The sequence below is a fragment of the Cetorhinus maximus genome, chromosome 31 (genome assembly GCF_964194155.1).
Source record: "Cetorhinus maximus chromosome 31, sCetMax3.hap1.1, whole genome shotgun sequence".
Lineage (NCBI taxonomy): Eukaryota > Metazoa > Chordata > Chondrichthyes > Lamniformes > Cetorhinidae > Cetorhinus > Cetorhinus maximus.
In genome coordinates, this window is record NC_135909.1 from 2,153,228 (window position 1) to 2,172,236 (window position 19,009).

General features: G+C 53.0%; 1 protein-coding gene across 1 annotated transcript in view; it reads right to left on the reverse strand.

Moving 5' to 3' along the window:
• Nucleotides 1-18,418, reverse strand: part of sipa1 (signal-induced proliferation-associated 1) — a 94,442-nt gene extending 76,024 nt beyond the window's left edge. The window contains exon 1 of the mRNA XM_078532737.1: nucleotides 18,255-18,418. The gene's annotated coding sequence lies outside the window, so the exon portion shown is untranslated. The remainder of the gene's footprint in view (nucleotides 1-18,254) is intronic.
• Between the last annotated feature and the right edge of the window lie 591 nt (nucleotides 18,419-19,009).

The window sequence follows — 19,009 nt, forward strand, 5'->3', positions numbered from 1 at the left end:
CGTCCAAATTCCCTTTGCTAGCGTGCAACTCCAATATCCTTCTGACCACTTCTCCTTTCATATCAATTCAAGTCCAGACCAGTATTAACTGAGCGACACTGATATCAACTCTCTAATATACCACACAACCCCTCACTGTAACACTCTCTAATATACCCCACACCCCTCACTGTAACACACTGATATACCCCACACCCCTCACTGTAACACACTGATATACCCCACACCCCTCACTGTAACACTCTCTGATATACCCCACACTCTTACTGTAACACTCTCTGATATACCCCACACCCCTCACTGTAACACTCTCTGATATTCCCCACACCCCTCACTGTAACACTCTCTGATATACCACACACCCCTCACTGTAACACTCTCTGATATACCCCACACCCCTCACTGTAACACTCTCTGATATACCCCACATCCCTCACTGTAACACTCTCTGATATACCCCACACCCCTCACTGTAACACTCTCTGATATACCACACACCCCTCACTGTAACACTCTCTGATATACCCCACACCCCTCAATGTAACACTCTGATATACCCCACACCCCTCACTGTAACACTCTCTGATATACCCCACACCCCACACTGTAACACTCTCTGATATACCCCACATCCCTCACTGTAACACTCTCTGATATACCCCACATCCCTCACTGTAACACTCCCTGATATACCCCACACCCCTCACTGTAACACTCTCTGATATACCCCACATCCCTCACTGTAACACTCCCTGATATACCCCACACCCCTCACTGTAACACTCTCTGATATACCGCACACCCCTCACTGTAACACTCTCTGATATACCCCACACCCCTCACTGTAACACACTGATATACCCCACACCCCTCACTGTAACACTCTCTGATATACCCCACACCCCTCACTGTAACACACTGATATACCCCACACCCCTCACTGTAACACCCTGATATACCCCACACCCCTCACTGTAACACTCTCTGATATACCCCACACCCCACACTGTAACACTCTCTGATATACCCCACACCCCTCACTGTAACACTCTCTGATATACCCCACACTCCTCACTGTAACACTCTGACATACCCCACACCCCTCACTGTAACACTCTCTGATATACCCCACACCCCTCACTGTAACACTCTCTGATATACCCCACACCCCTCACTGTAACACTCTCTGATATACCCCACACCCCTCACTGTAACACTCTCTGATATACCCCACACCCCTCACTGTAACACTCTCTGATATACCCCACACCCCTCACTGTAACACTCTCTGATATACCACACACCCCTCACTGTAACACTCTCTGATATACCCCACACCCCTCACTGTAACACTCTCTGATATACCCCACACCCCTCACTGTAACACTCTCTGATATACCCCACACCCCTCACTGTAACACTCTCTGATATACCCCACACCCCTCACTGTAACACTCTCTGATATACCCCACACCCCTCACTGTAACACTCTCTGATATACCCCACACCCCTCACTGTAACCCTCTCCTGATCTATACGCCTGGGTTCCAAAACTGTGCACATGGATACTGAGTGATTGTGAAGCCTTGTGCAGTTGATGAGCATGGCTGGGTGAGCTGGAAACGAGGGGTGGGGGCGGGTGGGTGCATGTAGGAGTTGAGGCATGTTAACGCCCAGGGATGGGAGGATGTGGGGAGGAAAAGCAGGTGACAGGACATAATCCCGGGAGTGTGTGGGGAGCGGAAGGGACCGAGAGGGATTGTGTGAATTCGCAGGATGGGGCTGGTGAATCACTGGCTTTGTGATTCCTGACTCTCCGCCAGGAAGAGTGAATATGCAACAGTTTGTAAAACTGTGAGCAGTGAGCTGAGCGATTGGAAAGGGCTGTGCCTCTTCTGGGAAAGGGAAGACTGGGAACTGACAAAGAGGGGGGCAGAAGGTCCAAGGAAGTTGTCAGTGTGTCCAAGTACATTTGGTTTGACCGTTCTGCATCTCAGAGTCTAGGACTATACACCGGGAGCTATCATGTTTAACACGCCTGGTTACTCCACACTTGGGATGTATCGTGCACAGTTCCGATCCCCAGATCACAGAAAAAAATAATAAGTTAAGGCAGCAGAGGAGCTGCAAAAAAGAAAAAACAAAAGTAGATCGGTCAAATATTTCCAAAAATGAGAGAGGTTATCAGGAAAGAGGGGGACAGTCTTGGGCTCAGTTCTCTGGAACAGAGAAGATTGAATGATGTCTTTAAGATTATTAAAGGGTTCGAAAGGGTGGGAGATGTGGGCGAGTCCGCAACTCGCAGCCGTCGACGTAAGACGGGGTCACTAATAAATCCAGTCAGGAATTCGGGAGAAAATTCTTTACCCGGACAGTGGGGAGAATGTGGGACTCGCTCCCACGGGGAGTGGTCGAGGTGAATAGTGTCGATACATTTAAATGGGAAGCTGGATAAACACATGAGGGAGAAAGGGATAGAAGGATACGGTGATGGGGGGAGATGGAGAGGGGGGGGAAGAGGCTCGGGTGGGGCAGAAACACCCTAAGTCCTGTTTGCTATGGATTCGACATAATTTCCCAGGAATCAGTGCACGGACTCAGTGATACACTTGCTCTAAACAGTGGGGTACCAAATAGCGTTGGGCCTGTCCAGGCAGGCTTCTTGCTAACGCTGCTGGACTCCATGTCCAGCCACCCTGTGGAGATATTCGACTGCTGCGGGCATCCCATGCTGTGGCCTGATCCTGGTCATCCCGATGTTCATTCCCTCTCCCTCACTCTCATGTAAACGAGGCCGGGCCTGCCAACTCCGGGCAGCAATTGGGATCAGGAAGGCTGATTTCCTCACCACCCCCTCACCCACCAGCCCCCCGACCAACCCCCGCCTACCATCTTCCTCTCCCTAACCCCGGGGAGGAGGGTTGGGGGGGTGGTCACTGTGGAGCAGGAACCCCGCCCCCGAGGGGAGACAGTCAATCCAACGCCTGAGGCAAGGGCCGCAAAACACCGAGAAGCAGTCAGGGAGATTCGAGTCCCGCTCTGCAGACTTGAGCTCACACAGCAGGCCGATATTCCCCTCCCTCCCTCCCCTCCCAGTGCCGGTACTGAGGGAGTGCTGCAGGGTCGGGGGTGCTGCAGGGTCTTGGGGACGAGAAAAGGGGAATTGGGCGGCTATCTGAAAAAGAGAGGATGTGCAAGGTTACGGAGATAAGGCAGCGGGAGCGGGGCGAGGTAGAACGCTCAAAACAAAAACAGAAAATGCTGGGGAAAACTCAGCAGGTCTGACAGCGTCTGTGGAGAGAGAGAGAGAAACAGGGTTAACGTTTCGAGTCCGTATGACCCTTCTTCAGGGGCTGAAGGGAAGTGGGAATGGGATGAAATTTATACTGTTAAAGGAGGGTGGAGCAGGTGATGCGATAGAGGGCCAGCGATAGGCGGGGGCAAAGGAGAGATTGCCAGAGATAGTCACAGACAAAAGGACAAAGGGGGTGTTAATGATAGTGATACTGGCTAAAGGAGGTGCTGATGGTCACTAAGGTCAGGAAGCAGAATGTGATAATGGCAGGACAAGGGTAAGCACTCCGGAAAGAACAACATGAACCAGTGACTGATGGTCCTTGTGGGGGTGGGGGCGAGGGGATGGTGGTGGTGGGGAGAAAAGATCGAAAATAGGATAAAAGGTGGACTCCACACACCTGCTGAGTTTTTTCCAGCATTTTCTGTTCTTGTTTCCGGTTTCCAGCATCGGCAGTATTTTGCTTTTATCTCGGTAGAATGCTCTTTCAGACAGCTAGTGCAGACTCGATGGGCCAAATGGCCCATATAAAGATACTGTGATACTTTAAACCAGGCCCCAGTCTGCCCTCTCAGGCAGACAGCGATGATCCCTTGGTACAGCCGGGAGAGTCACTGGCCGGGGGGGGGGCGGGGTTAGGGTTAGGGTTGGGGTTGGGGTTGGGGTTAGGGTGGGGGGGGTGGGTGGGTGAGGGTCGGGGGGAGTTCTGTCCAGTGTCCCGAGGCCCACATTTACCCTTCAACCAACCTCACCAGCAGCGCACCATCTAGTCAGTACCACAGCGAAACTCGTGGGATCCTGCTGTGCTCAAAATGGCCGCTGAGGCTCGGACATTGCGACAGTAACAACACGTCAGATCCTTTGTCAGCTTTGGGGCATTCTCCAGGATCAGAAGAGAAGCTGGGTGAATGGGAGGGTCCTTAAAGCTGTGCCCACTGAAGGCTACACTGGGCATTGAGTCCCAGTCAAAAGGCCGTCTTAAAGGGATATTCCACCGAATTTGTGTTGATGGTACGAAGTGAGACAACAACTTGTATTTCTATAGCGCCTTTGATGCCCCATCGAGCTCCATAGGTGTGTTATCAAGCAAAGTGCGAGGCCTAGACAATTTAGGAGATAATAGGGCAACGGAGCAACAACATGGTCTAAGAGATCGTTTTAAGGGGTCTTTTAAAGGAGAGAGAGAGAGAGAGAGGGGCGGAGAGGTTGAGGGAGGGAATTCCAGAGCTCAGGGCCCCCCACCCCAGGCAGCTGGAGGCACGCCCGCCAATGGTGGAGCGATGGGAATCGTGGCAGTGTCAAGAGCTCCGGGTTGGAAAAATGCAGGGGACTGGGAGGAATGTGGGGGCTGGAGGAGGGTACAGAGATAGGGAGGGGTGTAGGGAGCTGGAGGAGGTTACAGAGATAGGGAGGGGTGTAGGGGCTGGAGGAGGTTACAGAGATAGGGAGGGTTGTAGGGGCTGGAGGAGGTTACAGAGATAGGGAGGGTTGTAGAGGCTGGAGGAGGTTACAGAGATGGGGAGGGTTGTAGGGGCTGGAGGAGGTTACAGAGATAGGGAGGGGTGTAAGGGCTGGAGGAGGTTACAGAGATAGGGAGGGCTGTAGGGGCTGGAGGAGGTTACAGAGATAGGGAGGGTTGTAGGGGCTGGAGGAGGTTACAGAGATAGGGAGGGGTGTTGGGGCTGGAGGAGGTTACAGAGATAGGGAGGGGTGTAGGGGCTGGAGGAGGTTACAGAGATAGGGAGGGTTGTAGGGGCTGGAGGAGGTTACAGAGATAGGGAGGGGTGTAGGGGCTGGAGGAGGTTACAGAGATAGGGAGGGGTGTAGGGGCTGGAGGAGGTTACAGAGATAGGGAGGGGTGTAGGGGCTGGAGGAGGTTACAGAGATAGGGAGGGGTGTAGGGGCTGGAGGAGGTTACAGAGATAGGGAGGGGTGTAGGGGCTGGAGGAGGTTACAGAGATGGGGGGGCTGCATGAGGCCACAAGCTAGATGTTGAAGCTAACAACTCAAAGGCTGTACCAGGTTGGAGAGAGAGCGTAGGGGAAGAGAAGCTTCCTCTTTCTGAGCTCCTGTGTTGTTTGCAGAAGAGTTTCCTCATTAACCACTTCCCCTCCACGTCAACCGGCCACCAGATCCCCTTCCTCCCTCCGGTTAGGTTCCTGATTAACTCAGTGGAAAATTTACTCTGTGTAAATCTAACCCCGTGCTGTACCTGTCCTGGGAGTGTTTGATGGGGACAGCGTAGAGGGAGCTTTACTCTGTATCTAACCCCGTGCTGTACCTGTCCTGGGAGTGTTTGATGGGGACAGTGTAGAGGGAGCTTTACTCTGTATCTAACCCCGTGCTGTACCTGCCCTGGGAGTGTTTGATGGGGATAGTGTAGAGGGAGCTTTACTCTGTATCTAGCCCTGTGCTGTACCTGCCCTGGGAGTGTTTGATGGGGACAGTGTAGAGGGAGCTTTACTCTGTATCTAACCCCGTGCTGTACCTGTCCTGGGAGTGTTTGATGGGGACAGTGTAGAGGGAGCTTTACTCTGTATCTAACCCCGTGCTGTACCTGTCCTGGGAGTGTTTGATGGGGACAGTGTAGAGGGAGCTTTACTCTGTATCTAACCCTGTGCCGAGAATTGAATTTGCAGCCTAGGAGCAGAGCGCTTGACCTGACTGTTCAATGCTTGGGTTTCTGCTGGGAAGGATCCTCCTCTCACCCGACTTCATCTCACGCTGTCCTGTTTGATGTGGACACTGGTTATCGGGAAGGGCGAGCTCTCTGTGGCCCTGTCATACTGCAGTGTGCAAAAGATTAAAGGAAATTGTGGGGAGAGTGGGTGAGGCGGTGCCATGCGAGATATGGGAACACAGCGACGATGATGATGTTTGCGTGGAGGTAGTCAACCGTGTGAGCCCTCACATTGGTCCCGCAGGTGCAGTTGACCACAGTGGAAGGAGCAGCATTGATATTAAACAGCAGAAGTTTTACAGATGACTGCACACTGATACCACGGGCTCGGGTGGAAAGATGTGGTGAATGCCTGGGGGTTTTCACAGCCCCACATTGCTCGCGTCTTCATTTAATCCGTGGGACTGTTCAGCCCATCGAGCTCTTTGTCGAGAGCCATCCATTTAATCCGCTCCCCGTTCCACCCCCAACAACCCCCACCCTAATCTTCTCCCCCAATCCCTGCTTTTCCCCTTCCGGTATTCACACGATCAGAGAATTGTTGCAGCACTGGAGGAGTCCATTGTCCCATCGTCTCTGCACCAGCTCTCTGAACGAGTCTTTCACTCAGAGCCAGTCCCCTGCTTTCTCCCCGTAACCCCTACACTTTCTTCCTTAAGAATCTGACTCCCTCTCGAAAGCCCTGATTGAATCTGCCTCCACCACACTCAGGCTGCGCACTCCAGACCCTAACCACTCGCTGCCTGAAAAAGTTTCTCCCTCCTGTCTCCATCGCTTCTTTTACCAATCGCCTTAAATCTGCGCCCTCTCCTTCCTGATCCTTCCACGAGCGGGGGACAGTTTCTTCCTATCGGCTCTGTCCAGACCCCTCACGGTTTTGAACACCTCTTATCAAATCCCCCTCTCAGCCTTCTCTTCTCCAAGGAAAACAGTCCCAACTTCTCCAGTCTATCCACGGAACTGATGTTCCTCATCCCTGGAACCCATGAATCTTTTCTGCACTCTCCTTAATGCATTCACACCCTTCTTCGAATGTGGCGCCCAGGACTGAACACAATACACCAGCTGAGGTCTAACTAGTGACTTATACAAGCTTAACATAACCCTCTTGCTCTTGTACTCTATGCCCCAGTTAATAAAGCAGAGGATACTATGCTTAATTCATTCAGTATTCATCCAGTCCTCTTGCTGAAGGCTATTAGAAGCCTTTCTGCGCAGCTGGTGGATTATACACTCACCTTGCCATCTCATCCCTCTCCCTCAGTGCCAATTGGTGCCAGCAGTGCCCACTGTGCTCTGCTGCCCATGCATCAGACGAGCTCAGGTGCCAAGGTTAATTTGGCCGCACATCCCTCCCCCTCCGACTACCACAGCGTCAGCCGTGGCTCAGACTGTTGCACTTGCTCCTGTCAGAGTCAGAAGGTCGTGGGTTCGAGCCCCACTCCGGAGGCATGAACACCAAACCCACCCGAGAGTGCAGGCGAGGCCCCGGTTTAACAGCTCGTCTGATAGACGCCCTCCTCTCGCCAGCAGCAAGCCATCGTTGCAATGTTGGAGCTGCCGCCTTGCAGGGTGGAATGTGAACCGAGGCCCTGTCTGCCCTCTCGGGTGGGGGTAAAAGATCCCACGGCCACTATTGGGAGAAGAGCAGGGGGGAGTTCTCCCCGGTGTCCTGGGGCCAATATTTATCCCTCAACCAACATCACTAAAAACAGATGATCTGGATCATTGTCACATTGCTGTGTGTGGGATCTTGCTGTGTGTAAATTAGCTGCTGCATTTCCTACATTACAACAGCGAACGCACTTCAACAAAGTGCTTCATAAAGCGCTTCACAAAGCGCACTGGGACATCCAGCGGTCCTGAATGCAAATCTTTCTCTTCGTTTTATACACACAGACATGCAGTCTGATACACACAGACACTCATGCACAGACACACACACACAGACTGACACACACACACACACACTCAGACTGACACACAGTCGCGCAGACACACACAGACTGACATGCACAGGCACACACACACACACACACACACACACAAACACGCAGTCACACAGACAGGTGCACACACTCACACAGACACACAAACAGACAAACACACACAGACACGCTCACAGTCACACACAGACATGCAGTCACACAGACAGTCACAGACATGCAGTCACACAGACAGAGACACGCATACAGACACTCAAACACAGACAGGCACACGCAGACCAGACACGCACACGCATGGACATGTGCGCACAAACTGACACACACACACACTGACACACACACATACACACACACACAGGCACAGACTGACACAGACTGACACAGACAGACACATGCATGCACACACCACGTTCTCAAGGGCAATTAGGGATGGGCAATAAACGCTGGCCTCGTCAGTGATGTCCACATCTCATGAAAGAATAAATAACCAAAACACACACACGGAGGGGGACACACACAGACACTCAGAGACACAGAGGGAGACATACGCAGACGTGTGCAGAAACACAAACTGACCTTCCAGCAGAAACCCCTGCCTCTCTGTCAGTACAGGATCACCCAGGCTGCTCTTTCTCTCTCCTTAACCCAGGGCTGTCCGGGACCTGCCCTCACCCCCCAGCTGCTGCTGCCCTGGGCTGAGGAGAGAGATCAAACTTGGGGGCCCCACCCACTTAAAAAGAAAACCCCAAACTGAACACGTGGGATGCAAAGCTCAACACTGTGGGAGCACAGAGCATGGTGCCTTCAGGGTGGACGTGCAGAGGACACTCGGGAACCACAGGAGGATGGGGATGGAGGAGGGGTGGGGGGCTGCAGAGAGGGGTAGTGGGATGGCTTTAAGTGGGGTGAACTTTGAGGAGATGCTTCGAGCTTCAGACAGCGGAGATCTGAAGACTGGGACGAGTTGTGTGAGCGTCTATACCTTGGTAAAAGTCTTGCATGGAAAACACACCCTCCCGCTCACACTAGCTGGTCATTTGCTGCCTGTGGGATCTTGCTGTGCACAAATTGGCTGCCACGTTTCCCTAACCCTACAACAGCGGCTGCACCTCAGACAAACTCCTCCGCTGGCTGTGAGGCATTCCAGGACACCCCTGAACAGGGCTGGAGACACAGGTCTGTCTGTCGTGAGGCTAGCTCCCACTTGCTGATACCCTCCCACCAATTCCCCTTCCTCAAACTCCTCTTGCTCCCTGTTGCCCACAGTCGGCTCAGCTCCTCCTCCCGAACCCACACGCTTTTCAAATCCAGACATGGTGCTTTCACCCCGGGGTCTCCAGCCCCAAGCGCAGGCAGGAGAAAAAACAGCTGGAAAATCAACCAGGGCATGATGGAGGTTAAATTCTCTCCTTTTTATTCAAATCCCTCCATGGCCTCAACCCCTCCCTATCTCTGTAACCTCCTCCAGCCCCTACACCCCTCCCTTTCTCGGTAAACTCCTCCAGCCCCTACACCCCTCCCTATCTCTGTAACCTCCTCCAGCCCCTACAACCCTCCCTATCTCTGTAACCTCCTCCAGTCCCTACAACCCTCCCTATCTCTGTAACCTCCTCCAGTCCCTACAACACTCCCTATCTCTGTAACCTCCTCCAGCCCCTACAACCCTCCCTATCTCTGCAACCTCCTCCAGCCCCTACAACCCTCCCTATCTCTGTAACCTCCTCCAGCCCCTACAACCCTCCCTATCTCTGTAACCTCCTCCAGCCCCTACACCCCCTCCCTATCTCTGTAACCTCCTCCAGCCCCTACGACCCTCCGAGATCTCTGCGCTCCTCCAATTCCAGCCTCTCGAGCATCCCCCGATTTCCCATCGCTCCGCCATTGGCGGCCGTGCCTTCAGCTGCCTGATTGGGGGGGGCCCTGAGCTCTGGGATCCCCTCCCTAAACCTCTCCGCCTCAGCTTGAGAGACGCTCCTTAAAACTGACCTCTTTGACCGAGCCTTTTGCCGCCTGTCTCTAATGTCTCCGAACGTGACTCAGGGTCAGACTGTGCCTGATCCACGTTCCATGTGAACGGTGTGGGAGATGTTTTATTCCCCCGACGGCGCTATAGACGCAAGCGTCCGTGGTTCGTCAGTGAGGACGCGATTCAGCCTCTGCGCGGCGCTCCACGTAAGTTGTGGCCGATCTGAATCTTAGCTCCATCTTGATCCTGTGACCTCTACGCCTAATGTAAATCGATCAGCCTCAAGTTTTGAAACATCACCCGGAGAAGCGCTGGAACCTGGGGGACACCCTCTCCTCGCAGCCTCCCAGTTAAAGAGGCGTTTTTCTCTCTAGGTGCCGAAGTGTCCCGAGTCACACTCGGAACAGAAGGACGCCGGGGTTTGGGTCCAGGCCTCTGCTGAATTGGTTCATCGGGCCAGGCTGTTTTATCCTCTTTATTGGGGTGGGAGGGGTGGGCGTGGGGATGGGGCAGGGGGTTGGGGAGGGAAGAGTTGCTCCAGATTCCCCTGGGCTAGGGCCTCCCGGGGAGGACAGGATCCAGCCATGATGCCCACTGCAGTCGAATAGCTAATGTTTACGCTTCGCCGCCCGGAGCCTTTCGTTTCTATCGCCGAGGTGGGACCTTGCTGCGCGTGGCCGGTCCCCCTCCACTGTCACTCTGACCTCCCACAAATACCAGAGCAGCGAGGCACATCCCAGTCGAAGAGCCGGGTGTTTGAAAAGACTCATTCCGAGGCCCCCCCCCCCCACCAACCGATTGGCAGGTCCCAGGATGAGATTCAAACCCCTCGTGCCTCGGCTGGGCAAAACCGGACCCCGCTCGTCTCCTCCAATTCACCGCAACCGGCGACAGTCTGTCTCAAACGAGCCCCGATTCACCGCACCGGGCGACAGTCTGTCTCCATCGAGCCTCGATTCGCCGCACCCGGGCGACAGTCTGTCTCAATCGAGCCTCGATTCGCCGCACCCGGGCGACAGTCTGTCTCAATCGAGCCTCGATTCGCCGCACCCGGGCGACAGTCTGTCTCAATCGAGCCTCGATTCGCCGCACCCGGGCGACAGTCTGTCTCAATCGAGCCTCGATTCGCCGCACCCGGGCGACAGTCTGTCTCAATCGAGCCTCGATTCGCCGCACCCGGGCGACAGTCTGTCTCAATCGAGCCTCGATTCGCCGCACCCGGGCGACAGTCTGTCTCAATCGAGCCTCGATTCGCCGCACCCGGGCGACAGTCTGTCTCAATCGAGCCTCGATTCGCCGCACCCGGGCGACAGTCTGTCTCAATCGAGCCTGATTCGCCGCACCGGGCGACAGTCTGTCTCAATCGAGCCCCGAATCACCATGTACCATGAAAGCAGAATACTGTGCGTGTGTTGAATTATGTGATGTAAATTTAGAAGACTCGCTGATTCAAATCCTCTGCTAAAGTCAACATTGATTCGACAGCCTCTTTGTCAAATCACGTTACTCCTGAGTGGAGCAAGTTCCACAATCCTGTAAATCCTTTCGCCAATAACATCTCCGAAAGAGAGGAGGAGAGAGAGAGAGACAGAGGAGAATGAGAAAAAGACTGGGGGGAGAGAGAAAACAACAGGGAGAAAGGGGGACAGACGGGGAGAGAGACAAGGATGAGGGAGAGAGAGAGAGAGAGACGAGGGAGAGAGGGAGACCAGGAAGAGAAAGAGAGAGACAAGGGAGAGAGGCAGAGACGAGACAGAGAGAAAGACGGAGCAGAGGCAGAGACGAGAGAGAGAGAAAGAGACAGGGGAAAGAGAGAGAGATAAGGGAGAGAGACAGAGATAAGGGAGAGAGACAGAGACGAAGGAGAGAAAGAGAGAGAGATAAGGGAGAGAGATAGAGACAGGGGAGAGAGCCACAGATGAGGGAGAGAGACAGAGTCGAGGGAGAGAGAGAGAGATGAGGGAGAGGGACAGAGATGAGGGAGAGGGACAGAGATGAGGGAGAGGGACAGAGATGAGGGAGAGAGACACAGGAGGGAGAGAGACAGAGACAGGGACAAGGCAGAGCAACAGAGAGAGAGAGAGACAGAGACAGGGGAGACAGAGATAGGGGAGAGATAGTGACAGAGATGGGGGAGAGACAGGTGGGAGAGAGAGAGAGAGAGACAGAGAGAGACACAGAGAGAGAGAGGTGGAGAGAGAGATGGAGAAAGAGAGGGAGGGAGAGACAGAGAGAGAGATGGAGGGAGGGAGAGAGGGAGAGAGAGGGAGATGGAGAGAGACAGAGAGAAAGAGAGGGAGAGACAGAGAGAGAGAGAGATGGAGAGAGGGAGAGAGAGAGAGACAGAAACATATGAGAGATGGAGTGAAAGAAAGAGCCGAAGGGAGAGAGTGATTGAGGGATAAACTGATGGAGCTAAAGAGAGAAATGTCCCCCGAGGCTGCTTGGTCGCCTATTGTACAAGATGTTCAGTGTCCTACAAACCACAGGGTGAGAGAAAACGGCAGTCTTCTTGTGAATGGCAAATCAAGTCCTGATTTCTCCTTTCCTTCCCCCTCTCTGTCTCTCCCTCCCCTTTCGCTTCCTTTCCTCTCTCTCTCTCTCTCTCTCTCTCCCTCCTTCCCTCTCTGCCCCAGCCAGTGCACTTGTCCGATTCACACACGCGGCGTCAGACAGGAGCTGGGCTGGGAACGTGCTGAGTGAAAGACCACAAGGACAGATGGTTGTCCTCTACCCAGCCCCCTCCCTCCTTCCATTAGAGAGAGAGAGAGAGAGAGTGTCTTTCCAAGCTGGAACTGACTGCATTCTCACAGATTAGCCCGGGGACCACACTGTGCAGAGGATTATGGGACAGTCAGATCCCTTCAAGAATTATAACAATGATAAAAGAGAGAAAGGAGAGGCGGAGAAAGAGGGGAGAGAGAGAGAGAAGGAGAGATAGATAGAGGAGACAGAGAGAGAGAGAGAGAGAGACAGAGAGAGAAGAGAGACAGAGAGGGGGAGGGAGAGAGAAAAGAATAGAGACAGAGAAGAGAGAGAGAGAAGGGTGAGGGAGAGAGATGGAGAGAGAGAGATAGCGAGAGGTGAGAGACAGATAATGAGAGAGAGAGAGGGAGAGAAAGAGACAGAGAGAGAAGGAAAGAGAGAGAGGGGGAGAGAGGGAGGGGGGGAGGGAGAGAGAGAAGGATAGAGACAGAGAAGAGAGAGAGAAGGGTGAGGGAGAGAGATGGAGAGAGAGATAGCGAGAGGGGAAAGACAGATAGAGAACGAGAGAGGGAGAGAAAGAGACAGAGAGAGAAGGAAAGAGAGAGAGGGGGAGATAGAGAGAATAGAGACAGAGAGAGAGAGAAGGGTGAGGAAGAGAGACGGAGAGAGAGAGATAGCGAGAGAAGCAAGAGAGGCGAGAGACAGATAGAGAAGGACAGAGAGAGATGGGGGAGAGAGACGGGAGAGAGAGAGAGGAGAGAGACGGGAGAGAGAGAGGAGAGAGAGAGAGGAGAGAGACGGGAGAGAGAGAGGAGAGAGAGAGAGGAGAGAGATGGGAGAGAGAGAGGAGAGAGAGAGAGGAGAGAGATGGGAGAGAGAGAGGAGAGAGAGAGGGGAGGGAGACGGGAGAGAGAGAGGAGAGAGAGAGGGGAGGGAGGGAGGGAGGGGAGAGAGAGCAATTTGAGATAATCTGCTTGAGGAGCTTAATTGGGAGAGCACATACTTTCTATTCTTTCAAAAATTAAACTGCTCATCCAATTGGCAGGATAATAAATGAATAAGCTGCTCACGGCCATAAACCTATAAACAATTACACAGTGAACGACAGAATTTGGGATTCTTCATGTTTCAGAACAGGGAATATAGGCTGTCAAAATTAAGGGGGACAATGTAAAAAGGGAAAACCGCTTCTGCTGGCCTGTGGTCAATAACCACACGGATTTAAGGCAGTTGGCAAATACAATAACAACTTGCATTTCTGTAGCACCTCGTGTAATGAAATGTCCCAGGGTGCTTCACAGCAGCATTATCAAACAAACTATGACACTCGGCCACACAAGGAGACGTTAGGGCAGGTGATCAAATGCAGGGCCAAAGAGGGTGGTCTCTAAGGGGTGTCTGACAGGAGGAGACACAGACACAGAGGCGGAGAGGGTTAGGGAGGGAATGCCAGAGCTTAGGGCCCCAGGCAGCTGAAGGCACAGCCGCCAATGGTGGAGCGATGGGAAATCGGAGGATGCTCAAGAGGCTGGAATTGGAGGAGTGGAGAGATCTCGGAGGGTTGTAGGGGCTGGAGGAGGTTACAGAGACAGGGAGGGTTGTAGGGGCTTGAGGAGGTTACAGAGATAGGGAGGGTTGTAGGGGCTGGAGGAGGTTACAGAGATAGGGAGGGTTGTAGGGGCTGGAGGAGGTTACAGAGATAGGGAGGGGTGTAGCGGCTGGAGGAGGTTACAGAGATAGGGAGGGTTGTAGCGGCTGGAGGAGGTTACAGAGATAGGGAGGGTTGTAGGGGCTGGAGGAGGTTACAGAGATAGGGAGGGTTGTAGGGGCTGGAGGATGTTACAGAGAAAGGGAGGGCTGTAGGGGCTGGAGGAGGTTACAGAGATAGGGAGGGTTGTAGGGGCTGGAGGAGGTTACAGAGAAAGGGAGGGTTGTAGGGGCTGGAGGAGGTTACAGAGATAGGGAGGGTTGTAGGGGCTGGAGGAGGTTACAGAGATAGGGAGTGTTGTAGGGGCTGGAGGAGGTTACAGAGAAAGGGAGGGTTGTAGGGGCTGGAGGAGGTTACAGAGCTAGGGAGTGTTGTAGGGGCTGGAGGAGGTTACAGAGAAAGGGAGGGTTGTAGGGACTGGAGGAGTTACAGAGATAGGGAGGGTTGTAGGGGCTGGAGGAGGTTACAGAGAAAAGGAGGGTTGTAGGGACTGGAGGAGTTACAGAGATAGGGAGGGCTGATAAAACATGACAGGGCCCAGAAGAGACAAGCTTGTGAGTTCATGTCTGATTCTGATCTGTATTTGGGTTAGGGGTAGGGTTAGGGTTTGGAATAGGGGAACGGTTAGGGTTAGGAATAGGGGAAGGGGCAGGATTTGGATTAGGGGTAGGGTTATGGGTTAGGGTTGGATTTAGGGGTTTTGGTAAGGGGTAGGGTTAGTGGTAGTGTTAGCGGTTAGGGGTTAGGCTTAGGGGTTAGGGTTATGGGTAGGGTTATTGTTAGGGCTAGGGTTAGGGTTAGGGGTTAGGGCTGGATATGGGGTTAGGGTTAGGGAGTAACATTAGGGTTAGGATTGTGGGTAGGGTTAGGGTTAGTGTTAGGGGGTAGGGTTAGGGGGTAAGGCTAGGGTTAGGGGTAGCATTAGAGTTAGGGTTGGGGGTAGGATTATGGTTAGGGTCAGGGGGTAGGGTTAGGGGGTAAAGTTATGGTTAGGGTTAGGAGTTAGGGTTAGGGTGTAGGGTTATGGTTAGGGCTAGGGCTAGGGGGTAGGGTTAAGGTTAGGGTTATGGGGTAGGGTTAGGGTTAGGGGATAGGTTTAGGATTGGGTGTAGCATTAGGGTTAGGGGTTAGGGTTGGGGGTATCATTAGGGTTAGGGTTAGGGCCAGGGCTAGGGGGTAGGGTTAAGGTTAGGGTTACGGGGTAGGGTTAGGGTTAGGGGGTAGGTTTAGGATTGGGTGTAGCATTAGGGTTAGGGATTAGGGTTGGGGGTATCATTAGGGTTAGGGTTATGGGTTAGGGTTGGGGGTTTCATCGGGGTTAGGGTTAGAGGTTAGGGTTGGGGGTATCGTTGGGGTTAGGGTTGGGGTTAGGGGTTAGGGTTGGGGTTATTGTTGGGGTTAGGGTTGGGAGTTAGGATTAGGGTATCATTAGGGTTAGGGTTAGGGTTGGGGGTATCATTAGGGTTAGGGTTAGGGCTAGGGGGTAGGGTTAAGGTTAGGGTTACGGGGTAGGGTTAGGGGTTAGGGGTATCATTAGGGTTAGGGTTGGAGTTAGGGTTGGGGATATCATTGGGGTTAGGGTTAAGGGTTAGGGTTGGGGGTTTCATCGGGGTTAGGGTTAGAGGTTAGGGTTGGGGGTATCGTTGGAGTTAAGGTTGGGGTTAGGGGTTAGGGTTCAGGTTATTGTTGGGGTTAGGATTGAGGTTAGGGGTTAGGGTTGGGAGTTAGGGTTATGTTTAGGGTTAGGGTTGGGGGTTTCATCGGGGTTAGGGTTAGAGGTTAGGGTTGGGAGTATCGTTGGGGTTAGGGTTGGGGTTAGGGTTGGGGGTATCATTGGGTTTATGGTTGGGGTTAGGGGTTAGGGTTGGGGGTATCGTTGGAGTTAGGGTTGTGGGTATCGTTGGGGTTAGGGATTAGGGTTGGGGGTATCGTTGAGGTTGGGGTTAGGGTTGGGGTTAGGGGGTTAGGGTTGGGTGTATCGTTGAGGTTAGGGGTTAGGGTTGGGGTTAGGGTATCGTTGGGGTTAGGGGTTAGGGTTGGGGTTAGGGTTTGGGTTAGGGGTTAGGGTTGTGGGTATTGTTGGGGTTAGGGGTTGGGGTTAGGGGTTAGGGTATCGTTGGGGTTAGGGGTTAGGGTTGGGGTTAGGGTATCGTTGGGGTTAGAGGTTAGGGTTGGGGTTAGGGGTTAGGGGTTAGAGTTGGCGTTAGGGTTAGGGTTGGGGTTAGGGGTTAGGGCTGGGGTTGGGGGTAGGGTTAGGTGAAAAAAAAGATTTCTAATGCATCTTCCAGAACCCCAGGACATTCCAAAGCGCTTCACAGCCAATCAGTTACCTTCAGGGTGCAGTTACCGTTGTAATGTAAAAAAGGCAGAAGCCAATTGGCGCACAGGAAGCTCCCACAAACAGTGATCTGATAATGGACCCAAGGTCATTTTGTTTTTGCTGATGTTGGTTGAAGGATAAAGATCTTTCACAGGACACTGGGGAGAGCATCCCCTCCACTCCCCCCACTCCACACCTCCCCACTCCACACCTCCCCTCCCTTCCTCCCCACTCCACACCTCCCCACCCCCCCGCCCACCGCTCTTCCTCGAGACGGTGGCCTTTTGGGGGGGCCTGGGTTTCACGTCTCATCTGAAAGACGGCGCCTCCGACAGCGCAGCACTCCCTGGGGGATGAGGCTGGGGGTTGTCAGCCTCGGAGTATGGTTGCGGGGGTGGGGGTTCAAGTCTCCGGAGTGGGTTGCAGTGGGGGGGGCCCTGAAATTTGGGCCTTTGGACTCCGAGGTATGTACGTGTAAGAGAGGGAGAGGGGCAATGTGACCCCTCTAACCACACAAGCTGCACCCCAAGACCCAAGAGGAGCAGCCCCACCACTGGATGGGTGACAACGTGGGTTACACAGGCAAGGCAACGTGGTGTGTGATCAAAAATATATCCCAGTAGGTTAAAAAACGATTATTAAGGGGAGGGGGGTGGAAAAAGTCCTCTATTGCTTTTCTTTTTTTAAAAAAAGATCAGAACAGCTGTAAACTTTGCAATTTTGAGTCGGCAAAAGGCATATTAATCCTCTGGGCGCCTTTAAGAGCTGCAGTATCTCTGGGTTGTAGGGTTGGTGGTGGGGTTTGATGTAAACTAAGCAAACACGATTCAAATCGCCACCGATTCCTTACTGTAAAAATCAATGGGCCAGCAGGCAAGGGAGAGGAAGGTGGAAGGGGGTAAAAGGGGGGAAGGGGGTAAAAGGGGGAAGGGGTAAAAGGTGGAAGGGGTAAAAGGTGGAAGGGGGTAAAGGGTGGAAGGGGTAAAAGGGGGGGGAGGGAGAGACAAACAGGAGACCAGGCAGCAGGATCCCCTGGTCTGAACAGAGCGAAGGACATGAATTTAATCAGTTTCATAAGGAAAGCGGAAATCTCCCAGTAAAAAGCCCCAGAAACTGACATCTTCCTGATGCAGAGGTTGTAAAAATCAATCCCTTTTTAATTTATCCCCCTCTCCCCAAAAAAAAAGGGGGGATTGCATTGCAAATTATTGATTTGGACAAACCCCTCGGTCCCAACACACAGACAGAAAGCCCAGATTGCAATAAATATAAAGAATTAAGACCCCCCCAGGTATTTTTTAAAAAACCAAACATGAAATCTCCATTCAGGCAAAAAATATCCGACCCCCCCAAAAATACAATCTTTGTTTTAACAGCAGAAAACCGATTGATGTTTCACTGCGGTTGTGGGAGCCGAGTTATATTGTTTTTTGGAGGGGGGGTGTTTAGGTTCCTGCTGAATACATTGTAACCCAGGCTTGTGATATTATAAACACACAGGCTCCCCACAGAGCAAAGCCAGGGACATAATGACCCAAATTCAAACCGATACAATCCCAGTTACACTGTTACCGTCTCTCGCCCTCAACTGTTCCCGAGAGCTGGGGTATGGAGCATTAGACAGTCCCCTTACCTCCCTGTCCGACCAGCCAGCTTCGGATTCTCCTCCAGATGCTGCCTCCACTCTCTCTGTCTCTCTCTCTCTCTCTCTCTATTCCTGCTCTAGGGCCCATATACACGGCCATGTGACATCTCACTTAAAGCTACTGCGTCCACACTCCAGCACTGAGCTCTCTCTCTCTCTCCGGTCCCCTTTCTCACTCTCTCTCTCTCCGGTCCCCTTTCTCACTCTCTCTCTCTCCAGTCCCCTTTCTCACTCTCTCTCTCTCTCTCCGGTCCCCTTTCTCACTCTCTCTCTCTCTCCAGTCCCCTTTCTCACTCTCTCTCTCTCTCCGGTCCCCTTTCTCACTCTCTCTCTCTCTCCAGTCCCCTTTCTCACTCTCTCTCTCTCTCTCTCTCCGGTCCCCTTTCTCACTCACTCTCTCTCTCCAGTCCCCTTTCTCACTCTCTCTCTCTCTCCGGTCCCCTTTCTCTCTCTCTCTCTCTTCGGTCCCCTTTCTCACTCTCTCTCTCTCTCTCTCCAGTCCCCTTTCTCACTCTCTCTCTCTCTCTCTCCGGTCCCCTTTCTCACTCTCTCTCTCTCTCTCTCTCTCCGGTCCCCTATCTCACTCACTCTCTCTCTCTCTTTCTCTCCGGTCCCCTTTCTCACTCTCTCTCTCTCTCCGGTCCCCTTTCTCACTCTCTCTCTCTCTCCGGTCCCCTTTCTCACTCTCTCTCTCCAGTCCCCTTTCTCACTCTCTCTCTCTCTCTCTCCGGTCCCCTTTCTCA